Genomic DNA, 20,593 nt, shown 5'->3' on the forward strand with positions numbered 1-20,593 from the left:
AATGTGTGGCTGACCTTTGACCCTTGCCAGATCAGCTGATGTGTTGTCTTTAGAAGCAGAAGGGAACACTCCAAACATGAACACCTGTTACTGTGGGGGCAGCCATGTATTCATCTGGGCTGGAAAAAGTGGACTTGTTCAGACTAAATAGACTTTTTTTTTCTTCGACTAACCCACTTTCTCTTCACAGGATTTCCCTAGCCTATGAAAAATTGAAAATCAGATAAATGATTCAGACCAACACGTATCAGATATGAATCCAGTCAGCTGTTGTTGCCAGGCAACACCTTCAGCGATCTGCAGAGGTTTAGATGATAACAGGTGGTGTTTCAGTCCAGAGTGTGGACCTGTTCCAGGGGTTAGGGTTAGGGTTACCTGACCTGTTCCAGGGGTTAGGGTTAGGGTTACCTGACCTGTTCCAGGGGTTAGGGTTAGGGTTACCTGACCTGTTCCAGGGGTTAGGGTTACCTGACCTGTTCCAGGGGTAGGGTTAGGGTTACCTGACCTGTTCCAGGGGTTAGGGTTAGGGTTACCTGACCTGTTCCAGGGGTTAGGGTTAGGGTTACCTGACCTGTTCCAGGGGTTAGGGTTACCTGACCTGTTCCAGGGGTAGGGTTAGGGTTACCTGACCTGTTCCAGGGGTTAGGGTTAGGGTTACCTGACCTGTTCCAGGGGTTAGGGTTAGGGTTACCTGACCTGTTCCAGGGGTTAGGGTTACCTGACCTGTTCCAGGTGTGAGGGTTAGGGTTACCTGACCTGTTCCAGGTGTGAGGGTTAGGGTTACCTGACCTGTTCCAGGGGTTAGGGTTACCTGACCTGTTCCAGGGGTTAGGGTTAGGGTTACCTGACCTGTTCCAGGGGTTAGGGTTAGGGTTACCTGACCTGTTCCAGGGTTAGGGTTACCTGACCTGTTCCAGGTGTGAGGGTTAGGGTTACCTGACCTGTTCCAGGGGTTAGGGTTAGGGTTACCTGACCTGTTCCAGGGGTTAGGGTTAGGGTTACCTGACCTGTTCCAGGGGTTAGGGTTAGGGTTACCTGACCTGTTCCAGGGGTTAGGGTTAGGGTTAGGGTTAGGGTTACCTGACCTGTTCCAGGGGTTAGGGTTAGGGTTACCTGACCTGTTCCAGGGGTTAGGGTTAGCTGACCTGTTCCAGGGGTTAGGGTTAGGGTTACCTGACCTGTTCCAGGGGTTAGGGTTACCTGACCTGTTCCAGGGGTTAGGGTTAGGGTTACCTGACCTGTTCCAGGGGTTAGGGTTAGGGTTACCTGACCTGTTCCAGGGTTAGGGTTAGGGTTACCTGACCTGTTCCAGGGGTTAGGGTTAGGGTTAGGGTTACCTGACCTGTTCCAGGGGTTAGGGTTAGGGTTACCTGACCTGTTCCAGGGGTTAGGGTTAGGGTTACCTGACCTGTTCCAGGGGTTAGGGTTAGGGTTAGGGTTACCTGACCTGTTCCAGGTGTGAGGGTTAGGGTTACCTGACCTGTTCCAGGGGTTAGGGTTAGGGTTACCTGACCTGTTCCAGGGGTTAGGGTTAGGGTTACCTGACCTGTTCCAGGGGTTAGGGTTAGGGTTACCTGACCTGTTCCAGGGGTTAGGGTTAGGGTTACCTGACCTGTTCCAGGGGTTAGGGTTACCTGACCTGTTCCAGGGGTTAGGGTTAGGGTTACCTGACCTGTTCCAGGGGTTAGGGTTAGGGTTACCTGACCTGTTCCAGGGGTTAGGGTTACCTGACCTGTTCCAGGTGTGAGGGTTAGGGTTACCTGACCTGTTCCAGGTGTGAGGGTTAGGGTTACCTGACCTGTTCCAGGGGTTAGGGTTACCTGACCTGTTCCAGGGGTTAGGGTTAGGGTTACCTGACCTGTTCCAGGGGTTAGGGTTAGGGTTACCTGACCTGTTCCAGGGGTTAGGGTTACCTGACCTGTTCCAGGTGTTAGGGTTAGGGTTACCTGACCTGTTCCAGGGGTTAGGGTTAGGGTTACCTGACCTGTTCCAGGGGTTAGGGTTAGGGTTACCTGACCTGTTCCAGGGGTTAGGGTTAGGGTTAGGGTTAGGGTTACCTGACCTGTTCCAGGGGTTAGGGTTAGGGTTACCTGACCTGTTCCAGGGGTTAGGGTTACCTGACCTGTTCCAGGGGTTAGGGTTAGGGTTACCTGACCTGTTCCAGGGGTTAGGGTTACCTGACCTGTTCCAGGGGTTAGGGTTAGGGTTACCTGACCTGTTCCAGGGGTTAGGGTTAGGGTTACCTGACCTGTTCCAGGGGTTAGGGTTAGGGTTACCTGACCTGTTCCAGGGGTTAGGGTTAGGGTTAGGGTTACCTGACCTGTTCCAGGGGTTAGGGTTAGGGTTACCTGGCCTGTTCCAGGGTTAGGGTTAGGGTTACCTGACCTGTTCCAGGGGTTAGGGTTAGGGTTAGGGTTACCTGACCTGTTCCAGGGGTTAGGGTTACCTGACCTGTTCCAGGGGTTAGGGTTAGGGTTACCTGACCTGTTCCAGGGGTTAGGGTTAGGGTTACCTGACCTGTTCCAGGGGTTAGGGTTACCTGACCTGTTCCAGGTGTGAGGGTTAGGGTTACCTGACCTGTTCCAGGGGTTAGGGTTAGGGTTACCTGACCTGTTCCAGGGGTTAGGGTTAGGGTTACCTGACCTGTTCCAGGGGTTAGGGTTAGGGTTACCTGACCTGTTCCAGGGGTTAGGGTTAGGGTTAGGGTTAGGGTTACCTGACCTGTTCCAGGGGTTAGGGTTACCTGACCTGTTCCAGGGGTTAGGGTTAGGGTTACCTGACCTGTTCCAGGGGTTAGGGTTACCTGACCTGTTCCAGGGGTTAGGGTTAGGGTTACCTGACCTGTTCCAGGGGTTAGGGTTACCTGACCTGTTCCAGGGGTAGGGTTAGGGTTACCTGACCTGTTCCAGGGGTTAGGGTTAGGGTTACCTGACCTGTTCCAGGGGTTAGGGTTAGGGTTACCTGACCTGTTCCAGGGGTTAGGGTTACCTGACCTGTTCCAGGTGTGAGGGTTAGGGTTACCTGACCTGTTCCAGGTGTGAGGGTTAGGGTTACCTGACCTGTTCCAGGGGTTAGGGTTACCTGACCTGTTCCAGGGGTTAGGGTTAGGGTTACCTGACCTGTTCCAGGGGTTAGGGTTACCTGACCTGTTCCAGGTGTGAGGGTTAGGGTTACCTGACCTATTCCAGGGGTTAGGGTTACCTGACCTGTTCCAGGTGTGAGGGTTAGGGTTACCTGACCTGTTCCAGGGGTTAGGGTTAGGGTTACCTGACCTGTTCCAGGGGTTAGGGTTAGGGTTACCTGACCTGTTCCAGGGGTTAGGGTTAGGGTTACCTGACCTGTTCCAGGGGTTAGGGTTAGGGTTAGGGTTACCTGACCTGTTCCAGGGGTTAGGGTTAGGGTTACCTGACCTGTTCCAGGGGTTAGGGTTAGGGTTACCTGACCTGTTCCAGGGGTTAGGGTTAGGGTTAGGGTTACCTGACCTGTTCCAGGGGTTAGGGTTACCTGACCTGTTCCAGGGGTTAGGGTTAGGGTTACCTGACCTGTTCCAGGGGTTAGGGTTACCTGACCTGTTCCAGGGGTTAGGGTTAGGGTTAGGGTTACCTGACCTGTTCCAGGGGTTAGGGTTACCTGACCTGTTCCAGGGTTAGGGTTAGGGTTACCTGACCTGTTCCAGGGGTTAGGGTTAGGGTTACCTGACCTGTTCCAGGGGTTAGGGTTAGGGTTAGGGTTACCTGACCTGTTCCAGGGGTTAGGGTTAGGGTTACCTGACCTGTTCCAGGGGTTAGGGTTAGGGTTACCTGACCTGTTCCAGGGGTTAGGGTTAGGGTTACCTGACCTGTTCCAGGGGTTAGGGTTAGGGTTAGGGTTACCTGACCTGTTCCAGGGGTTAGGGTTACCTGACCTGTTCCAGGGGTTAGGGTTAGGGTTACCTGACCTGTTCCAGGGGTTAGGGTTACCTGACCTGTTCCAGGGGTTAGGGTTAGGGTTACCTGACCTGTTCCAGGGGTTAGGGTTAGGGTTAGGGTTACCTGACCTGTTCCAGGGGTTAGGGTTAGGGTTACCTGACCTGTTCCAGGGGTTAGGGTTACCTGACCTGTTCCAGGGGTTAGGGTTAGGGTTAGGGTTACCTGACCTGTTCCAGGGGTTAGGGTTAGGGTTACCTGACCTGTTCCAGGGGTTAGGGTTACCTGACCTGTTCCAGGGGTTAGGGTTAGGGTTACCTGACCTGTTCCAGGGGTTAGGGTTACCTGACCTGTTCCAGGGGTTAGGGTTACCTGACCTGTTCCAGGGGTAGGGTTAGGGTTACCTGACCTGTTCCAGGGGTTAGGGTTAGGGTTACCTGACCTGTTCCAGGGGTTAGGGTTAGGGTTACCTGACCTGTTCCAGGGGTTAGGGTTAGGGTTACCTGACCTGTTCCAGGGGTTAGGGTTTCCTGACCTGTTCCAGGGGTTAGGGTTAGGGTTAGGGTTAGGGTTACCTGACCTGTTTCCAGGTGTGAGGCTCTGACTCTGCCCCCACCATAGAATCATGTAAAACACTGTAAATATGAACAACATGTAGATATTCAAGGTTTTTTTTAAGAAATCAGAAAATATTGTCCTGGTGCAAAGACAAGCTGATGATGGATGGATGTAAATGTTCAATAAAGATGAGTTTTATAATAAAAAAAAAAAGAAGGAGGGGTTTGTCACTTCAGTCTTTAATAAGAGTTCATCTGTTCATTACCTCCACTAGGAGGGACTGGGATCACTTTACTTTGTGTTTGTTTGTTTGTTTGTTTGTTTGTTCTCATCTTCAGTGTAAAACTCTTCCACCCATCTTTCCCAGATCTTTCCCACAGATAGGCCTAGGCCCTGGGACCAACCCAGTCCATTTTGGTCCCAGTAGGACAAAGTTCAAGGTCACAGCAAGGTCACAACATCTACAGTTTTCCATCTGTCATCACTGAGACATTTTCCAAAATTCATCCAAAATTCCAAACGACTCTGATTCTCCTCCAGTTGGATCCACCTGTAGCTTAGAACAGTCTCTTGTATGTGGAACTAAATTGTCCACATCCACTGTGGAATGTGGACTCTGTGGACATTTACACTGAACACTGAAAATCCCATTTCCCACACATTTAAAATTAGAACTCAACTAATATTGATGTGAATTGAATCTAATTGGACAGACACATGACTGGGACCAGATTCAACTGTTTGTGTGTATGGAACAACCTGGAAACTGTTGGATTTAAACAGACAGAGTGGATCCACACATGCACAGAGTTCAGGCTGAAGGAGGAGCTCTGAGTTCTGAACACTGGTTTTCTTTGTTTCTACCAAATACATAAATAAATAAATAATCTGTGCTAAACTAATATATTTTCAATGAGTTCAAGAATGCAAAGATCACTCTGCAGGAAGTCATTTAAAAATGTCACTAAATCTAGGAACACTTCTTATATTTTTAATGAGTTAATAACGGAATTTTCCTTTTTTTTTTGGACTAAAAAAAGTGTAAAATTCAGAGTTGTTGTTCATGGATTATTCTGCTGTTATTTTACTGCTGTGGGTTGTCTGAGATCCAGTTGTGTTCCTGAACTGAACTGAGTTTGAAACCCCTGGTTAATAGATTTAATCATTACAACCTGGTTTACACCAGTCAGCATCGCAGTCATGACAAGATGACAAATAAACACAACTATATGAAGCTGCCTTTGAGCAAGGCAGTAACCCTCTGAACCAACAGCAGACTGACAGAGGAGCTGGTGTGTGTTTGGATGAATGTAATCAGAGTAAAGTTACCAGGAGAAAGACAAGAAAAGACACACACACGCACACACACACACATCCTGCATGTATCCAGACTGTGTTTGGCCCAGAAACTGTAGGTTTGGTTTCCATGGCAGCAATGGGGGGGGGGCAGTGCAACGAAACATCAGAGGGGACGGTGAACGGTGTCCTTAATGGGGGCGGGGGGGGGGGGTTTGAATAGTCTATAAATAGTGTTTAAAGTGTCCACAGACTATAGGAGCCCATTTCTAGACACTTGTCCTATAAAAACTATGAATCAAAGATAAAAACTATGAATAAAGGATAAAAACTATGAATAAAGGATAAAAACTATGAATAAAGGATAAAAACTATGAATCAAAGATAAAAACTATGAATAAAGGATAAAAACTAGGAATAAAAGATAAAAACTATGAATAAAGGATAAAAACTATGAATCAAAGATAAAAACTATGAATAAAGGATAAAAACTATGAATCAAAGATAAAAACTATGAATAAAGGATAAAAACTAGGAATAAAAGCTCCATGAGTCCAGCCTGTGTGACCCATTGTCTTCTGTTGTTAAATACACTTAGTGTTCCATGCATCCGTGGAACATGGTCATAAATCCAGTGCAGTATTTACAAAATCCTACATTATAAGTTTTATTAGAGTGATGTTTCAGATGTTAGAGTGAATGTGTAGCATGTGCGTACGACTTAAAAATCTTGCCTAAATTAACAGATAATCCAATTCTATTTCACTTCAGTAAATTATGGTATGATATACATAAAAGCATTGGACAAAAAGTCGAACTGTCGTCAGTCTCCTTTGAAGCAAAACTATCTCATTCATTTGACTCTAAACAATAAGATCCTGGAAACCTGGTATTAACATGGAATACATAAACTGGAGGACTACTTTGAGAAAGGATCTTTGATGACTTTTGAACGACTGAAAGGCAAATATAATTTGCCAAACAAGACCTTTTTTTGTTTTCTCCAATTACAATCATTTCTAAGCAGCACATTGGGCAAGAATACTGTGTTACCCAACCTCACGGAATTTGAAAAATTGTTGCATAATGGTGACCCATGTAAATTTATTTCTAAAGTGTACTCTGTTTTGATAAAAGAATGTCCTAAACCAAAGATGTATAAATCCAAAGAAAGGTGGGAATCAGACTTAAACATCACAACTGAAGACGCCCTCTGGTCCGATTTGTGTGAGAACAGCATATCAGCCACTAATAAACTCAGGATGTAGGCTTATCCATTACAACTTTCTGCATCAGTTATATCTGACTCCAGAAAAAAATCTGTAGGTCTAAACCTGAACTCTCTGATGTATGCTTCTGATGTGCAGTAGAAATTGGCTCATTCTTACATTGTACTTGGTCATATGTGAAAGTCAGAGATTTTTGGCTGGGCTTGTGTGATATTTTGTCTAATGTTACCAAGAGTTCAATACTCCTGGATCCTGAAATCTGTCTAATTGGAAATTTTATGAAGATTAATGAACCACTAAACAAATATCAAACAATTTCCTCGAAATAGCCTTGGCAGTAGCTAGAAAAAATTATTGCTGTTACATGGAAGTCTGATTTCTCCCATTCCTTTAACCAAAGGGTACACAGAGATGAACAGTTGTGTCCCTTTAGAAAAAATAACATAGCCTAAGAACGTCATATAAAACTTTTGGTAGAATTTGGCAACCTTACTTAGACTATGGAGGTGCAGTTGTAACTTAACTGGTCTTATTGTGTCATGCCATGTGTCCTTTGAACAAAAAGTAAGAGCAGGAGTCTCCCTTTTTTTTTTTTGAGGGAGGGAGGGGGGCAGTATTTGTCACATTTGTTCCATTGTTCTTTTTCTTTATTTGTAAAATGAAAATTTGAAAAACCAAAATAAAATATTAAAAAAAAAAAAAAAAAGAAAGAATGTGTAGCATGTGCATTCCAAATACATGATGAAATGTGCAGTTTTCATATTCACAGTCGTATCAGTGACTCATAATTCCAGGTTATACTTGTGGAGTTTATGCTGTGCATGGAAAGCTTCCATGTTTGAACTTCAGTCAAACTCCACTCTGTTCTTCCATCTCCATGTGCAGATTAAACTGCTTTTCTCAGATAACACATATTTGAGCAGCTGCAGAAACAGACCCATAGGAGCTGGGGAAGGTCTTTTATTTCCTTTATTTCCGTTACTGTAAATACTGCTGCCACATGTTCTTTAACGTTCTCATCATGTGCTCTCTCTCTGAACCTCTCAGAACGTTACCAGACTTGATCATTTTCATGTATAGTTCCAGTCACTTGGAATGATTTCATCCTGTTTCTATTCACCCTCTGGTCCCTCGCTCTGTTACTGCAGCAGTTTGAAACCTTCAGCTTCCTTTTCTTCTGCTCTGTTTAATGACTTCTGTTTGTCTCTGGTCACTGTCACGGAATTAGGTTTGAAAGTACAAACTGAAAAGTGAAAGTGAATTGGTTTTATCTTTTTCTAATCGTAATTAAAAAACAAAACAAAAAGAAAACCCCAAAAACATTGACATTGAGTCATGCTGTTTGGCTAAAGGGCTCTGATGAGGGTCAGGAACAGTCATTTTAGTTCGGATTGGATATTAAAATCATAATGACTTTTTTAACCTGAACGGAACTGCAACGACTTTTTAACCTGAAAGGAACCGTAACAACTTTTGTAACCTGAATGGAACTGCAAACGACTTTTTAACCTGAACGGAACTGCAACGACTTTTTAACCTGAAAGGAACCGTACACAACTTTTAACCTGAATGGAACTGCAACGACTTGTTAACCTGAACGGAACTGCAACGACTTTTAACCTGAAAGGAACCGTAACAACTTTTTAACCTGAATGGAACTGCAACGACTTTTTAACCTGAACGGAACCGCAACGACTTTTGAACCTGAAAGGAACCGTAACAACTTTTTAACCTGAAAGGAACTGTAACAACTTTTTTAACCTGAACGGAACTGCAACGACTTTTTCACCTGAACGGAACCGTGACGACTTTTTCACCTGAACGGAACTGTAACGACTTTTTCACCTGAACGGAACTGCGACGACTTTTTAACCTGAACGGAACTGTAACGACTTTTTCACCTGAAAGGAACCGTAACAACTTTTTAACCTGAACGGAACTGCAACGACTTTTTCACCTGAACGGAACCGTGACGACTTTTTAACCTGAACGGAACTGCAACGACTTTTTCACCTGAACGGAACCGTGACGACTTTTTCACCTGAACGGAACTGTAACGACTTTTTCACCTGAACGGAACTGCGACGACTTTTTCACCTGAACAGAACCGTGACGACTTTTTAACCTGAACGGAACTGCGACGACTTTTTAACCTGAACGGAACTGCGACGACTTTTAACCTGAACGGAACTGTGACGACTTTTTACCTGAACGGAACTGCAACGACTTTTTTAACCTGAACGGAACTGCGACGACTTTTTAACCTGAACGGAACTGTGACGACTTTTTAACCTGAACGGAACTGTGACGACTTTTTAACCTGAACGGAACTGCAACGACTTTTTAACCTGAACGGAACTGTAACGACTTTTCACCTGAACAGAACCGTGACGACTTTTTAACCTGAAAGGAACCGTAACAACTTTTTCACCTGAACGGAACTGCAACGACTTTTTCACCTGAACGGAACCGTGACGACTTTTTCACCTGAATGGAACTGCGACGACTTTTTAACCTGAACAGAACTGTGACGACTTTTTCACCTGAACAGAACCGCAACGACTTTTTAACCTGAAAGGAACCGTAACAACTTTTTAACCTGAACGGAACCGCGACGACTTTTTAACCTGAATGGAACTGCGACGACTTTTTAACCTGAATGGAACCGTGACGACTTTTTAACCTGAACGGAACCGTGACGACTTTTTAACCTGAACGGAACTGCGACGACTTTTTAACCTGAACGGAACCGTGACGACTTTTAACCTGAACGGAACCCGCGACGACTTTTTAACCTGAACGAACCGTGACGACTTTTTAACCTGAACGGAACCGCGACGACTTTTTAACCTGAACGGAACTGCGACGACTTTTTAACCTGAACGGAACTGCGACGACTTTTTAACCTGAACGGAACTGCAATGACTTTTTAACCTGAACGGAACTGCAATGACTTTTTAACCTGAACGGAACTGCAACGACTTTTTAACCTGAACGGAACCGTGATGACTTTTTAACCTGAACGGAACTGCAACGACTTTTTAACCTGAATCACGACAAACACCCCCCCCTTCCCAGCTCCAACAATCACAGACCATTATCCCCCACCCCATGCCCTGCTCTGACAGTCACAGACCGCTAGCCCTGCTCCTCCTGCCCCTCCTGCTCCTCCTGCTCCTCCTGCCCCTCCTGCTCCTCCTGCTCCTCCTGCCCCTCCTGCTCCTCCTGCTCCTCCTGCTCCTCCTGCTCCTCCTGCTCCTCCTGCCCCTCCTTCCCCTCCTGCCCCTCCTGCTCCTCCTGCTCCTCCTGCTCCTCCTGCCCTCCTGCTCCTCCTTCCCCTCCTGCCCCTCCTGCTCCTCCTGCCCCTCCTGCTCTCCTGCTCCCTCCTGCTCCTCCTGCCCCTCCTGCTCCTCCTTCCCCTCCTGCCCCTCCTGCTCCTCCTGCCCCTCCTGCTCCTCCTCCCCCTCCTGCCCCTCCTGCTCCTCCTGCTCCTCCTGCAAACAGTCCTGTTCTAACCTACCGACTGCAGCTGAACACTGAACACACACAGCTCCAACTCTGCACAGGCACCAGCAAACATCAGCTGTAGACCCAATGGGACCACTCTGATCTGTGTGTGTGTGTGTGTGTGTGTGTGTGTGTGTGTGTGTATGTGCATGTGTGTATGTGTGTGTGTGTGTATGTGCATGTGTGTATGTGTGTGTGTGTATGTGTGCATGTATGTGCATGTGTGTATGTGTATGTGTGTGTATGTGTGTGTATGTGTGTATGTGTATGTGTGTGTATGTGTGTGTGTGTGTGTGTGTATGTGTATGTGTGTGTATGTGTGTGTGTGTGTGTGTGTATGTGTATGTGTGTGTATGTGTGCATGTGTGTGTATGTGTGTATGTGTATGTGTGTGTATGTGTGCATGTGTGTGTATGTGTGTATGTGTATGTGTGTGTATGTGTGTGTGTGTGTGTATGTGTGCATGTATGTGCATGTGTGTGTATGTGTGTGTATGTGTGCATGTGTATGTGCATGTGTGTATGTGTGTGTGTATGTGTGCATGTATGTATGTGTGTGTGTGTGTGTTTTTGTGTGTGTGTGTGTGTATGTGTGTGTGTGTTTTTGTGTGTGTGTATGTGTGCATGTGTGTGTATCTGTGTGTGTATGTGTGTGCGTATGTGTGCGTATGTGTATGTGTGTGTGTGTGTATGTGTGCATGTGTGTGTATCTGTGTGTGTGTATGTGTGTGCGTGTGTGTGTGCGTATGTGTGCGTATGTGTATGTGTGTGTGTGTGTGTGTTTTCATCAGTCTTACAGCCTGGCGTCCCTCCTTTGCTGTTCCATCAGTACATGTGTTCTGTTCAGTCCCCTGTCAGACGTCTGCATGTTCATGTGTGTTTCCAGCAGCTGCATCAGCTGATGCACAACCAGGTCCAAGTCCACCTGTCCACTGGTGTTCATGAGTTCATCCAGACAAACGTTTGAGTCCAGTCACTCAGGCAGTATTTCCTCCTCCTAAACCTGTGTATGTTCCACTTTAACCCCTGGACAGACTGACTCCACCTCATACTGTCCCTGGACACAACAGCACCTGTTCCACACCTCTGTCCTTTAGCTTTTACCTCATTTGTCTCAGCAAACAAGTTTGCAATGTCTCCTGAGGCAAAAAAATTTTTAATCATTATAGGGATGTAACGATTACCAGTATAACGATAAACGGCGGTAAAATCACAGATGTTAGTATAGCGTTTAAATTCTAATTCTCATGATAACTGTGTTTGATTAACGCACTTTTAGGAGAAAAAACCCTCTGTACAGATCTGCTTTAATGTCAAATATTTGAGTAGAGTTTGAATTTATTAGTTTTAATTTTCTATACCTAATATTTGGAACCAATATTCACTTTTAAAGTCTGAAAAGGTTCGTTAAACATCTGTGTGTTATTATGCAATAAATTATATACATTTTTTAAATCAGATTTTATATATTTTTGTGTGTTTTCTGGCCTGTTATTTTAATACAGTAGGTTAAAGTGAAAAAATAATAGACAGATGATACAGATGAAGTTGTGCTGAAAAAACAGATCCACACATGGGTATAGTAAACATTTGTTTCTATAGTATATAAAGGCCAAATCAGGACTGAAAAACAGACAGAATAGACTCAGACCACTAAGGGTTAATATGGGAATGGTTCTGACACAGAAGGGACAGTGGGACTGTTATTGTATTTGTTTTTATTTATTTTTATAATCCAACTTGGTTCAATTCTTTCAGTGTGTGTATCAGTACTTTTTGAACATTTTCAGCAGAATTTCAATAATACCTCGATAATAATGAGAACTGTGATAATTTTAGTCACAATAACCCTGATATAAAATGTTCATCTGGTTCCATCCCTAATCATTAGCAAATAAACAACAGAATCATAGCTAACACACACTATATTTCCAAAAGTCTAGTCTCCTCCATCCCAATCCTCAGACTCAGCTGTTCCAGTCCTTCCATGTCCACAGGTGGATTAAATCCAGCCCTAGGCATGCAGACTGCTTTTACAAACATTTGGGACAGAATGGGTCTCTCTCAGGAGCTCAGTGAATTCCAGCGTGGAACTGTGATAGGATGCCACCTGTGACACAAATCCAGTGGTGAACTTCCTGGCTCCTAAATATTCCACAGTCAGCTGTCAGCTGGATTAGAAGAAAGTGGAAGTGTTTGGGACGACGGCGACTCAGCCACGCAGTGGTAGGCCACGGAAACTGACGGAGCGGGGTCAGCGGATGCTGAGGCGCAGAGTGTGAAGAGGTGGACGACTGTCTGCAGAGTCAATGGTACAGACCTCCAAACTTCATGTGTCCTTCAGATTAGCTCCAGAACAGTGCGCACAGAGCTTCATGGAATGGGTTTCCGTGGCCGAGCAGCTGCATCCGAGCCATACATCAGCAAGTGCAATGCACAGCGGTGGATGCAGTGGTGTAAAGCACGCCGCCACTGGACTGTAGAGCAGGGGAGGAGCCTTCTCTGGACTGACCAATCACACTTCTCCATCTGGCGATCTGACGGACGGGTCTGGGTTTGGCGGTCACCAGGAGAACGATACTTGTGGGAGCGCATTGTGCCGAGTGTAAGAGTTTGGTGGAGGGGGGGGTTATGGTGTGGGGTTGTTTTCAGGAGCTGGGCTGGGCCCCTTAGTTCCAGTGAAAGGAACTGGGAATGCTTCAGCAGAACAAGACTTTGGGACAATTCCACGCTCCCAACTTTGTGGGAACAGTTTGGAGCCGGCCCCTTCCTCTTCCAACATGACTGTGCACCAGTGCACAAAGCAAGGTCCATTTGGACATGGAGGACAGAGTCTGGTGTGGATGAACTGGACTGGCCTGCACACAGTCCTGACCTCAACCCATAGAACACCTTTGGATGAATTAGAGCGCAGACTGAGAGCCAGGCCTTCTGTCCAACATCAGTGTGGGACCTCACAAATGCGCTTCTGGAAGAACGGTCCAAAATTCCCATGAACACCACTCCTAAACCTTGTGGACAGCCTTCCCAGAAGAGTTGAAGCTGTTAGGAGCTGCAAAGGGTGGAGCCACGTCAGACTGAACCCATAGACTAGGAATGGGGATGGACCTGACATCATATGAGAGTCAAAGCAGGAGAGGGAATACTGTTGGATATAGAGTGTGTGTGGTTTACATCTGTACTCTGCTCATATAAAACTCATACAAGACAAACAAACAGTTCTCAGTATTTATATAAATGTCTGTGTTTTCAGTATTAGTTCATTGTCGTCTTAATGGAAACGCCTTTAAAACAACAGCTGGACCTTCATGGAGGTGACAGGACGGACTTTTCAGCTGGTTCTGGTTCTGTCGGACCCCCGTCCTCCAGGGCTCAGATGTGCTCCAGGTGTCAGCCTGGTAAACACACGCTCTTCCTCTTCTCTGTCACCTGGGGTTTGCTCCTGGGGGCTTCTGTCCTGTCAGGACAGAGCTTTGGGTTTGATGTGCAGATCATATACATGACAGAAATGCACAAGTCCCACCCCCAATCACATGCTCCTCCTACTGGGGGGGGGGGGGGGGGGGCCCCATTGACAGTGTCCTCACTGGCTGCATCACTGTGTGGTACAGAGGATACCCCCCCCCATCCCATAGTGAATACAGCAGTGAGCTCAGTGGTGTCTGAACATTTGAACAGGATCTGAACTGGAATGTCTGGAAAAAACAGAATTCCAGTTTGAACACAGTTGGAACATTTGCTGATAGAACATTAGATCCTGTTGGGATCAAATACAAATGTGTTTAGGATTTGTGCAGATTTAGGATGGAATTCAATTCTTCAAGGAAATAATCATTTAAAAAAAGAAACCAAACAAAAATGGCCTTTTTAACAGTATCATGACATATCATATTGTGATCCTAGTGTTGTGATTACTATCATATCTCCAGATTCTTGCTCATACAGCCCTAGTGGTCAGCCGTGTCCCAAACTTCAAACCAACGTTCTGTTTGTTACTGTGGTCCACTCCAGTGCTCACACTGTGTGCTGTAAATACAGTTGTATTTTTTACAGTGTTTTCTGTCCCTCTGGCTCCCTCTAGTGGTCCACTCTGACACTGCATCAGCTCAGGTTTGGGTTTGCCTTTTTTAGGTCAATTCCATCTGAAGTGGATCGGACCAGTAAAACACTGTCATAATAACCTATAAATAATGAAAACTACAAATTCTCCTCCTTGGTTTAGTGTAAAAAAAAAAAAAAAAGTAGAATTACACAAAAATGTTTCCATTTACAGACTAACCTTTTATTAAAAAACATGAATAACCTGAACAAATATGAATAACCTGAAATGTCTTAAGTATGTGTAATTGTACCAATATTCTGCCTGTTCCTAAATGTTTAGTGTGTTTGTAGATCCACTGTGATCTGTACGTTGTGGTGCACATGTGTAAATGATAAACTGAGGCAGAATAGTGTTAAAATTACACATTTTTTTCTTCTTAATTTCCAGGTTCATATTTGTTCATGTTATGTTCAAGTACAGTTTGTAGATGTAAACATTTTCATTATGAAATTGTACTTTTTTCACTCAAAAACACAGAGAAAAACTTTGGAGTTGACATCATTTATCAGTTCTTATTCTATCATTTCTATTATTTGACTGGTGCGGCCCCTGCAGATCAGATCAGTCTGAATGTGGAACTGAACTAACAGGAGTTTGACAGCCATGAATCAAAACATGAAATGCATTAAACATCAGCGGCTGAAACAGTTAATCCACACTCGTCAAATTTTACATCAGGTAAAGTTTGAATAGTCTGTAGCATTTAAATCAGGGCTGTCAAACATGTGTCCCCCCAAAGGTTCCAGTCCCACCCCTGGGATGAATTTCCAAAGTGTCTAAACTCCACAGTCCAGGCTGTGGAACTCATGTTAGTGTGGGTTCCACATCCAGACCAATCTGATCTACAGTCCAATAAGAACAGCAGAAGAACCCACACAGAAGAACCACTGCAGATTTACTACTGGGTTTGATGGAAAAAATAATATGACATTATGTCTGTAAATAATGACAACTGCAAATGTTTGTCTTTGTTTTGGTGCAAAAATCCCATTAAATTGTGAAACTCTTTCCATTTCCAAACTCTCCTGTACCAATAAAATGTGACTAACCTGAACAAATGTGTCCAACCTGAAATGTCTGTATTAAATTCAGTCCAGTTTGAACTCTTTTCTTCCTGTTCCTCAGTGTTTAGTGTCTTGGAGATCTGATCCAGAATGCACATGGACTAATGAGAGGGGAGGAAGAAGACTGAGAAAATTACACTGATTTATCTGAAGAAATGTCAGATTTTTCAGGTTATTCACGTTTTTTTTGGATAGTTTATAAAGTAAGTATTTGCATCATTTAATTGGCCTTTTTTTCCACTCAAACCAGACATAAATGTCAGTTGTCATTCTTTCTGGGTTCTTCTGTTCTTCTTTTCGGTTGGGTTCACTGCAGATCAGATCAGACTGAATGGTGGAACCTGACAGAACAGCAGTTTGACAGACTGATCTTCAGTGGTCATTTTGGCATTTTACAGATTCATCCACAGGGCCGGATTGGACCCTTTGGTTGGACCAGATTGGGCCCTGGGCCTCAGTGTTTGACACCTGTGGTCTAAAAGAATAAACCCCAGAGCTGTGTACACTATAGTCACATTGAGAACATATTCAGAATATTGGCAACTTATTTTCAGCACTGGTCCTGTAGCGTTAACAGAACAGAATAAAAGCACAGACAAGGGATCCAGTCTGTGCTCCTTCCAGTCTGCAGCATGGATCTGATAGGAGTCTGTCTGTTTTTTCCCCTTCTTTTTCCTCTTGTTTTCATTTGTTTCTTTGCCCACAGTCTGTTTTTTTTCCTGTTTTCATTTGTTTCTTGCCCACAGTCTGTTTTTTTTTCCTTCTTTTCCTCCAGATGTTTCCCTCAGATCTGCGTTGGTGCAGATCACCTATGGTGCGGTACATCATAAAGTCCACCGTGTGCTCGTGGGAACTTTCCGATGGAGCTCTCCTCCACAGGTGTGTAGAGCTTTGATCTGTCTCATGTTGTTGTCTCTGCCGTTCTGGTGGTTCGCACAAAACCGCGATCTTGGATCATGAGGTGCTGATGGCTCGTTGGTCCGCTGACACACAACGCACACACAGACAAGTTACAAAAATGAAATAAAATAAATGTTTCTTGAAGCAGGTAGTCCTATGGTGATGGGGGGGGGGTCTGTTTTCAGGGGAGTCCTGGCCCAGACAGCAGTGACATACAGTCCCATAATGACAGTTTACAACCTGACAAACATTTGAAAACAGAAAAAAAAACACGTATACCATCAGTAGAACATTTACAGACCAACAGCCTTCATTACACAGTTAATGCTCTCTCTAAAATTAGTCAAAAGGAGTCCGTGTTTATAGATGGATTTTTTTCTTTTTTTACGTTCGAATGTATTATCTGACTTCAGTTTAGTAAAAGTGCATAGTTTTATTTATTTGACTAGTTTTCATTTATTTTTATTAGGTGCTGTCAAAACGATTAAAATTTGTAATCAGATTAATCATGATAATGGATTAATCCAATGGTAATGGCTTAATTTTGACAGCCCTAGTTTTTATTCCACTGGAGTGTTTCCAGGTTCAGAGGAAAACTTGAATTTATGGAAGCTGAAAAGAATCCAATGAAAGAATCAGTGATACTGAATATGATTTACAAAAGATTGAAATGTTGAAGAACATTTAAACCACTAATCCCATCAAAATAGAGAAATAATTGGTGTCAAATACAGTTCTTCATCTTTTCATGGTCATCAGATATGACCATATTTGGACGTTCAGAGGCTCCGTAGTTACCGTGGACACACTGTTATCTTCTCCAACATTGATTCAAACCCATGCAGTTGGATTAACCCTTTCATGCATGATTTATGACAATGTTAATTAAGAGTTTTTTTCTTGAGCGATTTTATTCCTCTTTTGGCTTTAAAAAAACAATGTGATTAATTTTTTTTTTTTTTTATATGAAGCTATTTTTCATGGAGTTGCAAAACTGTCCACTCAGCTGGACACCATGTGTTTAATTTTTGATGCAAAGAAACATGTATTTACTGATCTACTGTGGGAAAACTATGACATAAAAACATGTTTAATGCTGCTAATTTGATGTTTTCTCACATTTTAACATACACTACAAACAAAAAGTTATGAAAATTTAAAATTTTTGGGCTATTCTTTTTTTTTAGTTGGGATTCTTGCACAACGCTTTTTACTTTTTTGTGTGAATTGAATTAAAACACATTTTTTTAAATGACCAGACATAGTTTTATTTATAAATGGCAAAAATGAAAAAAAAAGACAAAAAAAAAAAAAAAGAAATATCCTTAACTTTTTGTTTGTAGTGTACTCTAATACTAGTCATTACTCACTTCATGGAGATAATATGCCAAAAAAAAAAAAAAGGTCAATTACAGTCTAATAGCAAGGACAAGGAACTGATTTACACTCGAACAAATACGATCAGGTTTATCAAGAACAGCAAAGTTACAGTAGTGTTATCAATTGCAGTGTATGTGTTGGCTGATATAAAAAAAACGACAAAACCCATGAATATACAAGAGAACAGCTGTAGAGGAACTGTCCACTGGAGTGTCCACTGGAGTGTCCACTGGATGACCACTGTGCATGAAAGGCTTAATGACAGTGGTTGTAAATGCTTGGTTTTATGTTGAGTTAATTATGTATTTTGTTGACACAGCCACTTTGGCTCCAGTTTTCTCTATTTGGATCAAATCACCAGTGAACTGACTTTGAGCTCTTTGATAAATCCCTCAGGAATGCTCAAATGTAGAATAAATTCATTTGGAAGTCTTTAAAGGTTCAACTCTAACACTGGGCTGAACAGGAGAGGATACTTCCTTTGGTTCATGTTCTGTTCAGGGCATTTTTATTTGAGCTTTTGCATTTTTGGAAATTCTCCTTACCATTATTATTTTACTGAATAATGACTTTATTTTTGCACTCCATGTTTTAGTTCCACTTGACTATAGACAGGGTTCATACACTTTTTTCAAGGTCAATGTCAGAGCCATTTTTTCTGCTTTTGTTAAAAATTCATATTTATATTTGATTTCTCATTAATAATTTATGCATATTATATGAATATCAAGTAATAGTAGCATAAGTCTTGACATCATTGTGTGATGCAATCCTATTGGCTGCTAAGATTACAAGATGTAAAGAAAGAAAAGCAGAACCAGAAGCCTGGAGCTCAGCAGCATCACAGTCTTTTGACCGTCATGTAATTTAATTTAGAAAATCATCTTTTGTTTGTATCAGTGTAAGTTTTAAGTAAAGACACAAACAGAAAAGTTGAATTCCAGACCCTTTGCTTGCTGATACGCGTCACGTACAGAAGAACTCCGAGGTTCACGCCTAGTGAGTTATACGCTGCACTCACAGTCAAATTTAAGCACTTTTAAGGGTCATGTTCACATTTTTCCAGCACAGCACCTTATCACTGGGGTCAAATACATATACTCAGAATTATAGTTCTCACAATGATGTACAAATGATAAACATCTAAAATTGTGTTTCAAAATCGCAAAAAGTTTTGATATTAAAGGAAAACACAAAGTTTTATCCAAAAAAGGGAAGCCACTTGGCGTTCTTCAAACACATTTGCACCAAGGCAAAGATTAAGATAAAAATGTACCTGTACTTGACTTGAGAACACCTGGTAATTTTCTTTTTTTGGCATTAAATTGTATTTTTCTAAATGTATCACCTCTGTGTAAGTAGCTTTGGTTTGACATCTAACCTGGCAGAGGGAATATTAACCTCCTCAGACCCAGGAAATGTCAGCACAGCACCAGCTTTTTTATTCTTTATTCAATCAGTGCTTATATTGGAAACATCATGAGGCAACGGTTTTTTCAGATGCAGTTTTTATCATTTTCATGGCATGTCCTTTGTGGTGGACAGTTTTCTTTTTTTTTTGTATAAAGTTGTGAAACTCTTGTCCATAAATGTGGACAGAAAACCTAGAGCTGGGTCTGAGGAGGATAAAAATAAATAAATCACATCAGAGTTATAATTACAAGCACTTTCAAGCACTGAAACTAAAATTCAAGCACTTTCCAGACCTTGAAAACACAACATTGAAATTCAAGCATTTTCAAGGATTTCCAGACCCTGTATGAACCCTGCACAGAATAGTAACCCCACTGACACCTGAAAGTTCTTCAAACACAGCTGCAAAAATAACATGTGTGATTTGTAGATCCAAACCAGAGCACCTGACACCGGTGTTCAGGATATGAGTCACATCTGGTTTGGGGTTTTTTGCCTCCAGAAGGGAAAGGACTGAAAAATTCACCTTCAAATGCCTCCAACAGCTTCTTCTAACTTTAGGAGTAAGAATCAAGAAGTGCCAAAATGATTACATTTAACAAAAAAAAAAAAACTCCAGGACTAAAACAGGAAAACATGTAAATATTTAAAGTATTTAAAAATGGGACAGTTTTTACAGATGGTTTCCTACCTGATTCAACAGAGAGATGTGAATCCACCCACTGGGCTCCACCATCTCCAACTGCTACAGAGAGGAAGAGAGAGGAAGAGGAGAAAGAGGAAGAGGAAGAGGAGGAAGAAGAGGAGGAAGAGGAGGAAGAGGAAGGGAGGAAGAAGAGGAGGAAGAGGAGGAAGAGAAGAGGAAGAGGAGGAGGAGAAGAGGAGGAAGAGGAAGAAGAGGAAGAGAAGAGGAGGAGAAGGAGGAGGAGAGAAGAAGAGGAGGACGAGGAGAGAGAAGAAGAGGAGGAGGAGGAAGAGGAAGAGAAGGAAGAAGAGGAGGAGAAGGAGGAGAAGGAGGAGGAGGAAGAGAGAAGAGGAGAAGGTGAAGAGGAGGAAGAAAAGGAGGAAGAGGAAGAGGAGGAGGAAGAGGAGGAAGAAGAGAGGAGGAGAGAGAGAAAGAGGAAGAGGAAGAGAATGAACATCAGCCAAACCCATATTTCTTTTCAGTTTTCTCCTCATCATAATAAACCACAGGGGTCAGGGTCAGGGTAGGGTTAGGGTTAGGGTCAGGGGTCAGGTT

At 43.4% G+C, this 20,593-nt stretch overlaps 1 protein-coding gene across 1 annotated transcript in view; it reads left to right on the forward strand.

The window, feature by feature from the left end:
• LOC115438135 (F-box/WD repeat-containing protein 7-like) overlaps positions 1–20,286 on the forward strand; it is an 82,579-nt gene extending 62,293 nt beyond the window's left edge. The window contains exon 14 of the mRNA XM_030161545.1: positions 20,265–20,286. The gene's annotated coding sequence lies outside the window, so the exon portion shown is untranslated. The remainder of the gene's footprint in view (positions 1–20,264) is intronic.
• Positions 20,287–20,593: the final 307 nt, after the last annotated feature.

The sequence above is a fragment of the Sphaeramia orbicularis genome, chromosome 18 (genome assembly GCF_902148855.1).
Source record: "Sphaeramia orbicularis chromosome 18, fSphaOr1.1, whole genome shotgun sequence".
Taxonomy (NCBI): domain Eukaryota; kingdom Metazoa; phylum Chordata; class Actinopteri; order Kurtiformes; family Apogonidae; genus Sphaeramia; species Sphaeramia orbicularis.